General features: G+C 40.3%; 1 protein-coding gene across 5 annotated transcripts in view; it reads right to left on the bottom strand.

Annotated features, from left to right (window-relative positions):
* The window catches only part of LOC122972907 (collagen alpha-1(XVIII) chain-like), a 70,285-nt gene that overhangs the window by 25,922 nt on the left and 30,539 nt on the right, over positions 1-13,824 (bottom strand). The gene's annotated exons all lie outside the window — the stretch shown is intronic.

Below are 13,824 nucleotides of genomic sequence, written 5' to 3'. Positions count from 1 at the left end.
CTGTCTGTATGCTCTCTCTCTCTCTTTGATGAGTACTTGAAAGTGACAGGGTACATACACAATGTACAGAGCAGGAGGAGTGGGAGGGGGCAGCGGGGGAGGCGTACAGCTAATGTTTCCCTCCAGAGCCCCCTAGTGGGTTAATTGAGCAATGAGTCAGAAGACTGAAACACTTCTCCACAGAGACAGTGTGGGAGTTGCAATCATCTCATAATTCCCCACTGCACTGAAAATAAAAAGAAAGTAACTGATTAAATTTTCACTAGATGGTGAAAACTTCAGGAATCCCCTAAATATGTTTTATACATGCTAATATTGGTTGAGCATGGAGTTTTAGCATACCCTAAAGGCTGTAAATCCCCTCTGATTTTCTACACAGCTTTTCTCAATGAGCCTTCTGGATCCAGTCTGGAAGGTTACAGCATCCCTGCCTGTGTCTTTAGACATTTTGATGTTTGACAGCTTGTCAGATACACCCCATAAAATTTGCCAAGAGGTTGTGAAAGGCCTCCATGTCATCTCACTCTGTAAACTTACTATTACTGTGTGCATGCCTGAATGCACATTTGCTTGCTCTGTCTGTCACGCATGCACAGATAAAAGCACACACAAGTTCTCTCAACAGGCCAGAATGCACGGACATGTCTCTTATTCTCTCTCTCTCTGATAGACATGCAAGCACTTCCTGAATGCCAACCTACCACAACATCTCTTTTCTTCACTTCTTACACTTTGTCTTTCTGTCCGTCACACACACACAGTCATGCACACACACACACTATCCTCTCCACACCTGGTTCTCCTTAGTGGGAAGACCCCAGGAACAATCGTCTGTTCTTTTAGTGCGTATGGGCAGCGGGGTACAGAGGCTGGGCATCTGGAAGGCATTAGGCTAGACTAATACACACGTGCTGCGCAGTGGCAGCTCCTGTAAATTAGGCTTACCGCGTGGCGTGTGTGTGTGTGTGTGTGTGTGTGTGTGTGTAGGATCGACAAAAACAAAAAGAGGAAAAGAAAGAGAGAGAGAGCGAGATGGAGAGCGCAAACATTCATGAATGCATTGCGAGCGCGTGTGTGGTCAGTAAGGCTTCTCACAGGAAGAGAGGCACACTCCTTCCCCCCCGTGCATTAATTGGATTGAAAGCCCGAAAGGCTGCGGCAATTAAAAAATAACAATGAAATGCAACTCACTCCATTCTGCTGTATATCCTCCACTGTAGCTGGATTGTAGTTTAGAGCTGCTTCTGTTGAAACGCTGTCTCTGGGGCACTTTTAAAAAAAGTTGGCTGATATTTGTTTTAGCTATCGGGGATTTTGGATGTTATAGTCATGTTTTGAGAGCTATCCTTCACCCTCTGGAGTTGTTATCTTAGACTACATCCACAGACAACTAAATCTGAAAACAGCTGCAAAATGGCTACAGTAAATCTCTTCTTCTTTATCTTTCTGGCTACGTAGACACTTAAGATGAGTGATACTGGAGTGCGTTAGAGTCAACAGAAAGCTCGCTAAGCCTTGTGTCTGTGTGGGCGTATATGAGTTTCTAAAAGCTTGGTTTTGATAGCCAAAATCTGAATGTGATTGTGATAAACACAGCTTTCAGTCCCAGTCCCCCCCTTCCTTTTGGAAGAAGCATTTGTCCACAGTGAATGCGTTCAGTGCAGGTGTTTAGTTTTTGTTTCTATAAGAATTTAACTGAGAGTAGGTCTGAGTTTAGTAAAATAGAGTTGGTAAAAAGTTCAGGTAAACTCTGAATTGTCAAAAAAATTGTTTTCACTTTCAGGCAGTTGCTGTATTGAGCTGATGCAGTGAAATCTAATCACACTAAAACAAGCTCAAAGCAAGCAAGAAATATTTTCCAAACACTCTTTGACCCACTTCTGATTCCAAAGAATCCTGGAATCAGAGATTAGAGATTAGCTCATTGGCGGCCTTGCCTCTAGACGCAGAGTTCGCCGTGTTGTCAGTGGTGAACTCCTGCCAAAGTGTATCGGCCAACATTCCCATAGCTCAGCCTGTCACTTCTCTCTGTCTTTGCCTAAAAAGTGACATCACCGCAGATGTGCCTCCACCGGGTCAGAGACTTCACGTTAGGACAGATCGCCATGGAAACTAAGATTCTGTCCTCACTCAAGTTCTCATGATGCAGCAGGAACATATAAGAGCGACGTCCAATCAGTGTTTGTCCTGTGTCAGGTGTCATCTCATCACTGTGTTTGTAAGCTGATCATGTTGAAGGAATTTGGCTTTATTGATAAGTTATGCACGTGTTTATCTTAACAAGGCTGTGAATGATGAAATTAGAGCAGCGAAAATGTAAAACATCCCAGCGTAGGAAGAAGTCAGCAGTGTGAAACTTCTGAGTAATTCCGGTCAGGGTGTGACTTCTCAATGTAATCAGTCTTGGCTGAGTCTGAATACCACCTGCACTGAAACAGGGCAAGAAAACAAGAGAGCAGGGAAGAGGAGGAAGGCTCAGGAGATACAGTCCATGTACTAGCTAGCGTTCACACTAATAACTTCAAGGTGTGTAAAAAAAAATATACAAGATGCTGCCATGTGATTAAGTCTTTGAGTGATTGAGATATAACACTGATGTGAAAGGTGAACTCCCCTTTTCCAAGTAAGATGATGATGTATTGGACATCATCACAGGCTATCAGAATACAGAGTTTGACTTGTAATTTAAGTGACACAATAGGGACAATGTAAATTCTCACTGAGTACTCTGAGTACATCCAGACAACACGATAGCATATTCAGTGGAAAGCAAAGGGAAATAAATCACCGTATTCAGCATGTGTCACTATGAATCTCCCTGTTCTGGGAGATATATTTCATTTATGGGATTATGATATTTTATTATTTCATTACCACTTCAATAAGAAATTTCCTTCAGCAGAAATAGTAAATCAGTCAGATTATAGTGCGACTTCCTCGGAAAGACAGAGCAAGTGTTTTTATGAAAAAACGCGTTAGATGATAAATAGATATTGACGGTGACATTAGCCTCAATAGACCATGATGCTACTGGGCTCGCCTGCATTATGGGAAAGGACACGGCTATTTGAGGTGGAATCAACCGGAGTGAAGGAAAATCTAAATTACAACACTCCAGGAATAATAAGAATATTTTATTTTATATACAGTAACCATTTACTATAAAACCACAGTACTCCCACATAACAACACTGTCTGTTTATGTCCAATGTTTGAATATCTGCTCTCTGTCCAAACTCCGCTCTCTCTCTCTCCGCAGGACTGTTTCCTAAACGGGTCACTGGGTTGGAGTGGGTGTCTCTGACTGCGACGTCCAGTTGCGACACGCCGCTATGGCTAAATCCAGACTGTTATGAATAGCAAGAGAAGATGTACCCTGCTCCCACTTAAGCAGCACTTGAGATGCATGAGGACTGCCATTTCAAAATGAAGCTCGTTTGCTGCTTCAAATCAGAAAAAAAATGTTATTTGGAAGATAAATTTAAAGTTCAACTGTACGACAGCGAAACGGCAGTTCGCATCAATTGAAAACAGATGAACTCGACACCACAGCACTCACTGCATGGATGAAAAAAATGAACAAATGTTGTATTTATTATAATATTAGGGCAGACAGCTAAGGGCAAAACTCTTAATGCACCGCAACTGATGCACACACACACAGCTGCACAAATACACATGTAACTTATGATGGACAGGACAGTGTCTCCTGCACAGACTGTGTACTTTTTCTGACATGCAATAGAATATGATTGTAAATTTAATGTTATTGATTAAAACTGCTCAACTTTTCTGTATTTGGACACATTATGGGAACGATAGGCCCTTGTTGCATTAATAGTGACCACCACTTCAGGCAATATGAATAACTTGTACTGTACTGTAGGTCTGGTTAGGGTGAATACACCATAGTATACAGTATAACAGCACCAGTCAGTTATGAGCTTTAAAAACAGTTTTCTACTTGTACTTGGCTAGGATCTCAAGATGTTAGGGTCTGACCATAAAGAAAAGGAAGAAAGAAGGGTCTTAATAACGTGGTGATGATGGATAAATTATTTGGACAGCTCTAAACGTTGCCGGCCAAAGTCGCTCAGCTGCGAGTCGGTCTACAGCAGTTTGTAATGAAATCAGTCAAATCTAATGAGAGACTGAGTCTGGAATCTGATTAAACTTCAATCCTCTATAACTCTGCATCATCACTGATACTGAGATAGGCACAGACTTGTTCACTTTACAATACCAGTTCACCTCTGTGTTGTATTTACACACACACAACGAAGAGGAGGAAGGCTCAGGAGATACAGTGCATGTACTAGCTAGCGTTCACAGTAATAACTTCAAGATGCGTAAAAAAAAATACAAGATGCCGCCATGTGATTAAGTCTTTGAGTGATTGAGAAATAACACCGATGTCAAAGGTGAACTCCCCTTTTCCTAGGAAGATGATGATGTGGGACAATGTGAATTCTCACTAAGTACTCTGAGTACATCCAGACAAAACAATAGCATATTCAGTGGAAAGCAAAGGGAAATTAATCACCATACTCAGCATGTGTCACTATGAAACCCTTTGTTCTGGGAGATATATTTCATTTATGGGATTATGATATAATTTTATTATTTCATCACCACTTCAATAAGAAATTTCCTTCAGCAGAAATGGTAAATCAGTCAGATTTTAGTGCGACTTCCTCGGAAAGACAGAGCAAGTGTTTTTATGAAAAAATGCGATAATAAATAGATATTGACGGTGACATTAGCCTCAGTAGACCATGATGCTACTGAGCTCGCCTGCATTATGAGGAAAGGAAACCGCTATTTGAGGTGGAATCAACCAGAGTGAAAGAAAATCTAAATAACAACACTCCAGGAATAATAAGAATATTTTATTTTATATACAGTAACCATTTACTATAAAACCACAGTACTCCCACATAACAACACTGTCTGTTTATGTCTAATGTTTGAATATCTGCTCTCTGTCCAAACTCCGCTCTCTCCGCAGGACTGTTCCTAAACGGGTCACTGGGTTGGAGTGGGTGTCTCACACACACACTGCTATGGCAATAGCTGCGTTTACAATACCAGTTCACCTCTGTATTGTATTTACACACACAAAACCTTGTTTTAGCACAAACAATACAGAGTAAATGGCTGATAAACTTTATCCAAGTGTTTAGAGATGCAAAACCTCACTGTTAGGCTGCATTCACACCAAATCCGGCAATGCAGCACCTTCCAACAGGGTTGTGCGGAGGTGTGGGCAAGTTTATTTGTGCTTTAGAACCGCTGCTCCCTCTCTTCATTCACTCTCTAGCTCGCTCGACCACCGCTGCTCTCTCTCTCTCTCTCTTTTTCCCTGGTCTTTTTTAAAATGAGTCAGGAAGCCTAACTTCACTTTTAACGTTATCAAATGAAGATAAATGTCCTCTTGCACAGTTTTGCCACTTGGTAAACAAAGTTCTTCTTCCCGTGGGAGCCTTCGGTCTTATCGCCAGTTTACGTGATTGGCCACCACAGTGTGACGTCAGGTTGCGTTTCAGCAAAAGTTGATTCTGGTTCAACTTCTTCCTGCACAGCCGCTGCACTTATTTGCTGCACCCTATGTGGTCACCACTCCTGCAGACTAAACGCACTACCTCCAGTCAAATGAATGGCAGGACTGGCGTTTTTTTCCGCATTGCCGGATTTGGTGTGAATGCGACCTTACACAGCAAATCCTCTGAGGCTGTGGTCACATCACATCTTGCAAATACACTGTTCTCTCTCTCCCAAGCTGCATTCACTGGGTAATCACATCAACCTTCATCTGTTTCCACATATTGTCTAGACTGACTTGAACTATGAACTTAAAAAAAGGCCCATTTGCCAAAAAATGTTTAATCACTGTAAAATGCGCAATCAAGACAAGAGACAGCTCTGAAAAAAAAAAAAAGGATTTCAGTAATAGAGCTACGGAAAATTACACCCAGACAACAAAGATTACAGACAAACTGATGTAACAATAATGTGAATTTGTTCATTTATTCCACAAAAATGTTCTTTTCTTGTCAGCCAACTTTGAAATATTAAACGTCTGAATGTCGCTGAATGCAACAGCAGGGAGGACACCTGCTAAGAATTACATTATTAGGCAATAATAAACTAAAAGCTAACAAAAAGCTCATGTGAACGATTGGTTCCAAAAGCTGATTAGAAGGTAGGAATCAAAGACGTGTATCAGTTTTGAAAGTGATTAGTGGTTTTATTCAGCACGTGTAGTCAAAAGGCTAAAACATCATAAAACCACAGACACAGGTCTTTAAGTTATTATGGACCACACCAGTTATTCGACACCTGTTTAACTTGGCAGATAACTACATGTCTTCAGATCTGCGTGATGCCAAATCATTTTAATAATCAGACTAAAAACAAGGATTTCCTCTCTATTCTGTTCCACGCTACAAGTACAGAATGACTCTTTTTCTGCCAGGTGTCGAAAGGGCCTCATGTGCTTTATTCACAAAGACAAAACAATACACTCCACATCCTTTCATTTAAAAAGGCAGCGCTTGATTGACAGAGCAGAAGTGATGTCAGCCATGTGTTTGTCGTGAAAGGCAGGAAGTTCTAGGTAAATCGCTAAGACCACACAGTCTGTATTTAACTTGTGACGCTATACATGCATGTGTGTGACCAGGTGAGACTACAGGCCTCCCATTTAGCACAAAGCTGGTCTGTTAGTGTTGAGTTAAAGCGTCAAGTCGGCGCAGTCATTAAAAAGAGAAGCAGAGCTAAGTGTTAACGCTCTGACTATGATCAAAGGCTCACATTGCTCAGCTCAGCAATGAATGGAGCTTGTTTAATGTGATGTCAGAAAGTCACTTTTTTTCCCACATGCATGAACATCTGATAGGAGATACTGAACGTGTCTTTGTTAGCATTACGTATGGAGAAACAGACCTAAGGCACTAAATTAATGATGCTTTTTTATCTTATTTTACTTTGGGGGAGCATATGGATTCAGTTTTGATATGTCACACTCGCTAAAACAATATTATTTGTATGTCTAAGAGAGAGGGGAAGATTCTAATAAAGATATAAGTAAATCTAATTCTTGGCCTTAAAAAAATATACTTTGACAATCTCTCTGAATAGATTATACAAACTAACAAGCGTAGCACAGTATATTTTCATTATCACTTATGTAAGCAAGAACAGAAGGGAACCCCACAAGTCCATTGACTGTGATGGTCCCAGTAGGTATATGACTAAGAATGAGATAGAAAAGTGATAACTGCATTGTGGGAGTGTGGCTGTCATACATATATCTTCGGAATGAGGTAGCACCTGCGTATGTGACTCTCCTGTATGTTAAGAATGTGATGCTCAGATAGGAATAAGAGGCCTGAATAGTATAATGTGCAAAAAAGAGAGAGTCCAATACACAAAGAATTTCTCATAAGTCAACAAGCTACCAGATTTGTTCAATTTGATGCAGCTTTTCAGAGCAGTTTTATCTAAAACAGAGTTTGTGGTTGATAATGCTTGAACTACAAATGACATAATGTTGCAAGCACCTTACTGCAGTAACTGAAACATATGAGCCACACATGGAGACAAATATGGGAAAGATGCACCAAGAATGATTTGTATGGGAAAGTCTTTCCTACTGTTTTAAGGGTCAGCTCACCCCAATTACAAATACAAATCTTCTCATGTCCATTGGTATCTTGCCATGCAGACAGTTTTTTTTTTTCAGGTTTCAAGATACACTGTATGGCCTTAAGTTTGTGGACACCCCTGTCCACATACTGACAAACACAAATGCTTTTGATCTGGGGCTGACGGTTTGGGCAAGGCCACTTCCGTCCAATTAAGTGAAATCTTAATGCTAAAGAACACAATAATATTTTTGACATTAGAGAGCTTTCAACTTTGTGTTAGCGTGCTTCCAAATTAGTGGTAATAGTTTGGGGAAGGCCCTTTCCTGTTTCAACATGACAAGGCCGCCATGCACGAAAGAGGTCCATGAAGAAACTCAAGTTCTGTGAAGTTAGAACTGTCCTAGATATTATATGAGGTAAGTGAGAAAACATTTTTACTTTTTTCTTTTTTGATTATTTGGTGGACACACCGAAAACACAAATTAGGGCTGCAACAGAGAACTGTAAAATCACTCTAGATACAACTATTTAGTCCTTAGAACAGTTACAGTGGAGCCCTTCATATGTTTGGAAATGCAAATAGATATCTGGAGCTGCCATGTGGGATTTCCAAAGTGGGAAGTTGTAGTTGAAGTAGTGCCGCTTTAATGTACAGCAGTAGTATAAAGGGGGCTTGTTCTCAGTTTAGTCCAATCCCGAAAATGTCAGAGTGTCCAGTAAGCTTACCTACAGTAGGTTCCTTTGAAGTAAGTTTGTTGTGACCTCCCAAAAATCTTTGCAAGAGTCCAATGAATATGCACAGTAACATAACTTAAATAAAAAATGTACATTATTAAATGTTTGTTTTTGTCACACCATGAGTACAAACAGTTGGCTCTAGCAGTTCTTGTTAACTGGAAGAACATTTTCCACATTAAAGCCAACATGAGTTCATGCTCTAATAGCCATCCAACAGGACATCAACACAACACAGCAAAGCTGATTATCCCGTAAAATGGAATCAGCTTTTATAGCCATTTAAATTCGAACTGCTTTTGAGATGAACCAGATGGTTTACGGGAATCTGAATAAGCCATTTCAAACCTCACCATCCTTGCTGCTGGAAGAGAGCCATGCATATTTCCACAGGTATTTTAAGTCATATTTGGGTAAATCCTGCTCTACCTCCCAGTTCTCTTTTCAACAAACATTTGACCATGCTTATCAGGTCAATGGCAGTTAAAAAAACGACAAAAAAAAAACATACAGGACTAATTTGTGGAGCCAATCAGTCTCCACTCATCAAGCCATGAGTGTTTTTGGCCGATTTCCTACTCAAACTTTATGAGATCATAACGTTTGGGAACATTTGAAATGACTAAATGAATTTAGTTAAAAAATAACTTTCACAAGAGCCTGTTTTATTGTTGCATACCACATTTATCAGTGTTGATGCAGAGTAGGTGTGCTCTGCAAATTTATTCCCAATAGTTAGTTTTATAAACAAAGAACTCCTGGTGAGGCTGCTGAGAACAGGAACCACACTGAAATGCGCAATAGTTGGTGACTGGATAAGAAAAGAAATCCTGTCTGCCGTTACCAACAACATCACCACCAATCACATCTAAATTCTAACTGCAGGACCTCATAACCTATTCGTTTTCTATGACACATTATGTTCTTGGCTCACCAACGCTGCTCTACAAAGTCTCAGTGCCAAGTCTGACTCAACCAAAAACTTTATCCATGTCCCCAGTTAGCCCCTGTACAGAGCTGTAGTCTCCACTGAGAAAAAATGGCAACTTCAGCATTGTGTAGGAGTTTGATTATTCAGGCACGAGCAATTAGTTCCCAGAGTGGAGAAATAAATAAATAAAAGAAAATGGAATTAATTTGGTAAAGGGAAACAAATCTTAAACATTCAATGTTTTCTGGGAAATTCCACAGTAGCCAAAACCAGTATAAATAATACATGATCCCGCAGGGAGGTAGCGATAAGCTGAATGGAGAGCTGACATTAAGTGGCTTTGGTCACAGACTGAGCAATCCAAATCTTTGTGGTTAGTATCTTCAAAAGTCAAGTATTCAGGAAATTTCTCAAACAAACAGTTAAAGAGTGGGAACAATGCTCCTTTGAGTATTTCTAATCAGATTTTGAACATGTTTTATTAGCTATCAGTTTATTAACTTGTCTTTTCTTACAGGACCATCCAAATATTTAATTATTGTTACTGTATTATTACTGTAAGAATTATTTGTCTAATGAGTGACTATGCTTTTCTTAAGAGTGCAGCCACACTTTATAAAATCAACCCCTCTGCAAAAGGACTGACCTCTGACGCTTTCAAATTTGTTTCACTTGACTCAATTTGTCAGATGCTGCCTTGAAATTAAGTGGAAACACTACAATGTAATTGTGGCCCAAACAGACACACCTCTTTGTGTTGTTATTGAACTAGTGAAATGTATCTAGCTCCGATCTGCCAATTTCTGCTCCAAGAAATGACTCGCTGTACCCGCCGCAGCAAAATGAGGTAGTGCACACTGTCTCATCCTTATTGATGCCAGCTGCAGGATTGAAACCACCAAACACGGCTCGCAGATGTTAAGAGATGGGACTTGTTATTGTAGAGACTGTGGGCTTTGTCAGCAATTCTGTTTGTGATTTCCATGGATGGCATTTAAAGGTGTAGACAAGAAGTGGAAGCGACCAGTTCAGTGACCCCAAGATTGCAGTTCTGGTGAACTTCTATTGGATTCGTCGGACTGTGACATCCAGTGTTCGCTGTATATAAATCAGCTGGGATGAAAGTGGGCATTGTTATCTGCCAGAAAATGGCGCATTGCCACCTTCAGGTTGGAAACAAGTTTCTGCCCCCTTTGAAGGGGTGCAACTATCTTGGGGTAGTGTTTATGACTGAAGGTAAGATACAGTCTGAGATTGACAGACTCTCTTTATCAGTCAGTCTTCCTCAGTCACGGTCAGGGACGGGGCAGGAACCTCAGACATGAGGGACAATGCCTCTTTGCACTAAAAGGAGCCAGTTGAGATTGTTCAGGCATCTGTTCATGATGTCTTCTTCCCCAAGAGGAGCAAAAAGACATCACTAGGGAGAGGGACACCTGGGGTACCTTGCTGAACCTGCTGCCACTACAACTGGGCCCTGATAAGTGGCAGAAAATGAATAGTTGGAATTTATAATCAACATACTGTACATGTCGAAGTTCCATCTTTTGTGGATTCTTCTTCTTTTTGGTTCAAGCTTAAGAGGAATACACCAGTTAGATTCCAATGAACAAGAGTCAGTAACTACAGTTTCTACAGTGGCTGTCGTCATGGAAGTTTTGCTGGTATTATAGCAGTGTAGAGGCAGTATGGAGATTGTGACAGTAACTCCCACTGCTGAGTAATATTATATTTAAACCAGCTGAGCTAAACCACTGTGCTGCAGGATTAAGGAATCATTTATCACCAAGGTCGGTTTATTCTCTTCTTCGTGATAGTTAGTGATGGTGGATTTAAACTTCATACATCATTTTTAGATCCAGTTTTCTCTGGAATGAGTGCTTTGTATTTTGCCATTAAACTTTCAGTTTGTCATTTGTGTGCCAAGAGGATTTTCAGCCTGTGGCCAAACCCTGCACCAAATTTTTATCTGGGGAAATGGGACGAATGTACAGCAAATTATAGGCAGGATCAATCTTCATTACAAGATTTAAGTCGCGACGACGAATGTTATTACATGAAAATCTCTCTTAATGCAGCTTTGAACGGACTCTCTCTTTCTAGCTCTCTCACACTGAACTACACACAGACACACATGCACACACAACGGGAGCCTTATGTGCAACAGGTAAAGTGAGGTCTGGGCTGGGGTAAAAGGGGCTACGCGGTAAAGCGGAGCGCATTCTTGTGTTTCATCCAACATTCATCTCAGGGAGCAAGGTTGACTGTTTCTCAGTGAGGTGGGACCAGCTTCTTCTCAGCCGGTGGTCTTACAGACTACTGTCCAATTAATATATGATAATGTATGCAGTGGAAAGATCTTAAAGAAATACACTGACTTTTTATGTAAATATGCTCTTTGATCAATTTTCTCTTCTGTGCAAAAAGAGTTAGTTGCAGTTTTGTGTACTTATCACATAGTATGCACCAGAACTAATTAAATACTGGAAATTCAAAAATGAAATATGGAAAGTTTTCTGACTTTGAAGCTCCATCAAAGTTCAAAACTTTTATTGTTTTGGTAACTTGTATTCCCAAAATAGCCACAATGTGATATCACTGACTTCTTCCGTCTTTGCTTCTGAGTTCTGAGTATGTCTTGGGGAAAAAAGTAGAAGTTTGCCAGGAAACCCTGGCTGATGATACATTGCGGTTTAATGGTTGCGCTGTTGTAGGTTTCACAAGAGGTTAAAGGTCTCTGTGTGATTCCAGCAGACCGTGGAGGAGAAGCATATAATGACTTCCTAGTGACAACACTGTAATTGTAGCATCCAAGAGGAGAGAGGTCTCTGCAGGTCAGGGTAGAATAAGCTTGTATTGCCATCAATTATGTCTGTGATGTTTTCCTTTCCTTTTTTTTTTAAATATCATTGCTAAACATGGTGAGCTGGCTCAACATTTTTGGTGCAAACTGGCTATTTCATGTTACAAATAGCTCATGAATTGCTTAATTTATATCCCACCTGCTGTACTTTCCATACTCTTTTCACGTCACACCCAAAGAACCTTTGAGTGTATTATTTGTAACACTCAAAGAATAATTTCTTTCTACTAAAATGCCAAATTGGGCAACAACATGGGTAAAAATCAAGTTCAGGAATCTATTTGGCTCTTAGGAATTCAGGCTGTCCCTGCAGATTTATAGTTGCTTTGTTATAAGTCTGGACCAGTGATTCAAAGCTCTGGAGTGTGCCCATATAAGCCAAAACTGGACAGGAGTCGGGTCACTGATAAGGGTCTTTTTTCTCCGTGCCTTTACAAGCTGGCATGTCCAAGGCTGCAGAGAGCCAAAGGCCAAATAGTTTAGTTGGTTAGGTCAGTGGAGCCAAGTACCCCTCCCGTCTGTCTCACCAGAGACACACACACAAACACACATCTATACACACACACACACACACACACACACACACACACACACACACAGCCGACAGTTCCCTGCTCCTTCTGAATTCTTATCTTCCATCTCAATATGGGGTACCGACTTGGCAGCATCAGCAAGAGAACAGTATCACCTTTGTAAAGCGGAATATTTGCCGTATTTTTCTTAATTTTTCACTTAAAGCCCCTCAGGTCATTTTTCAGCAGAATATAAGAGTTACATGCAGGTTTGAGGTGCATGTTTTTTGCTGTTTGAAAACACAAAAAGAGTTCAAACTTAACAGAAAATGCTTACTCCGTTATTCAGGTATACAGGTAAACACATCATCTATAGAACAGCGGGTCCACCATGTCCCAGTCCTGTATATTAATCATGCTTACTCTCAGAATTCAAAGATTGAATGTTTCCAATGTTTGCTTATTCAAGAGAACCTCAAATATACAAGAAATACTTAATAGTTGGACTGAAATTTTATTAAGCTTAAAGATGCTGGTTCAGACATTTTTATGAAATAAAAACCTATCACAATATTATAAATGACACAAGAGGACCAAACACAACAGAACTTTGTCCTTCTAGACATCCTGTTTTGCACCCTAACAGTCTTCCTCTAGACATTGAGTTTATTGCAAGAGTAATTCTAGTGACTCTTGAGGAAATAAAAACATCAAAAGGACGCTGAATGACAGTAAAAAGGTATTTAGACTCACAGGTCAAATGGCAAAACATCAGAGTAGCATATAAAGAGTCCACGCAGCAAGAAAAAGCCGCATCAAAGAAACCATTGTTAAGTTTGATTCTTTTTACCTCTAATTACCATTGGATCATCATTCATTGGATCTTTAAATATATTGAGTGTTGCCTGATAATGTGTTGTTGTTTTTTTAAGGCAGTCTCTCTTACTCTGCCTTCAAGTTAATTAAAGCAGCTAGAGGCTGGTGGTAAAAGCGGATGTCCGCAGGGTTCAGATGTCATGGGGCTCCATGTAAACGGCACATTGTTTAGGCTTACCCCAAGCTGTGTTTAACCAGCTGTAGAAACTGCTCTCTGACCAAAGTGTCAGAGGAATGATGGTCAAGCTAAAAAACCTC

The sequence above is a fragment of the Thunnus albacares genome, chromosome 21, assembly GCF_914725855.1.
Source record: "Thunnus albacares chromosome 21, fThuAlb1.1, whole genome shotgun sequence".
In the NCBI taxonomy this organism is placed as follows: Eukaryota; Metazoa; Chordata; class Actinopteri; order Scombriformes; family Scombridae; genus Thunnus; species Thunnus albacares.
This window is presented reverse-complemented; position numbering and strand designations above follow the sequence as displayed.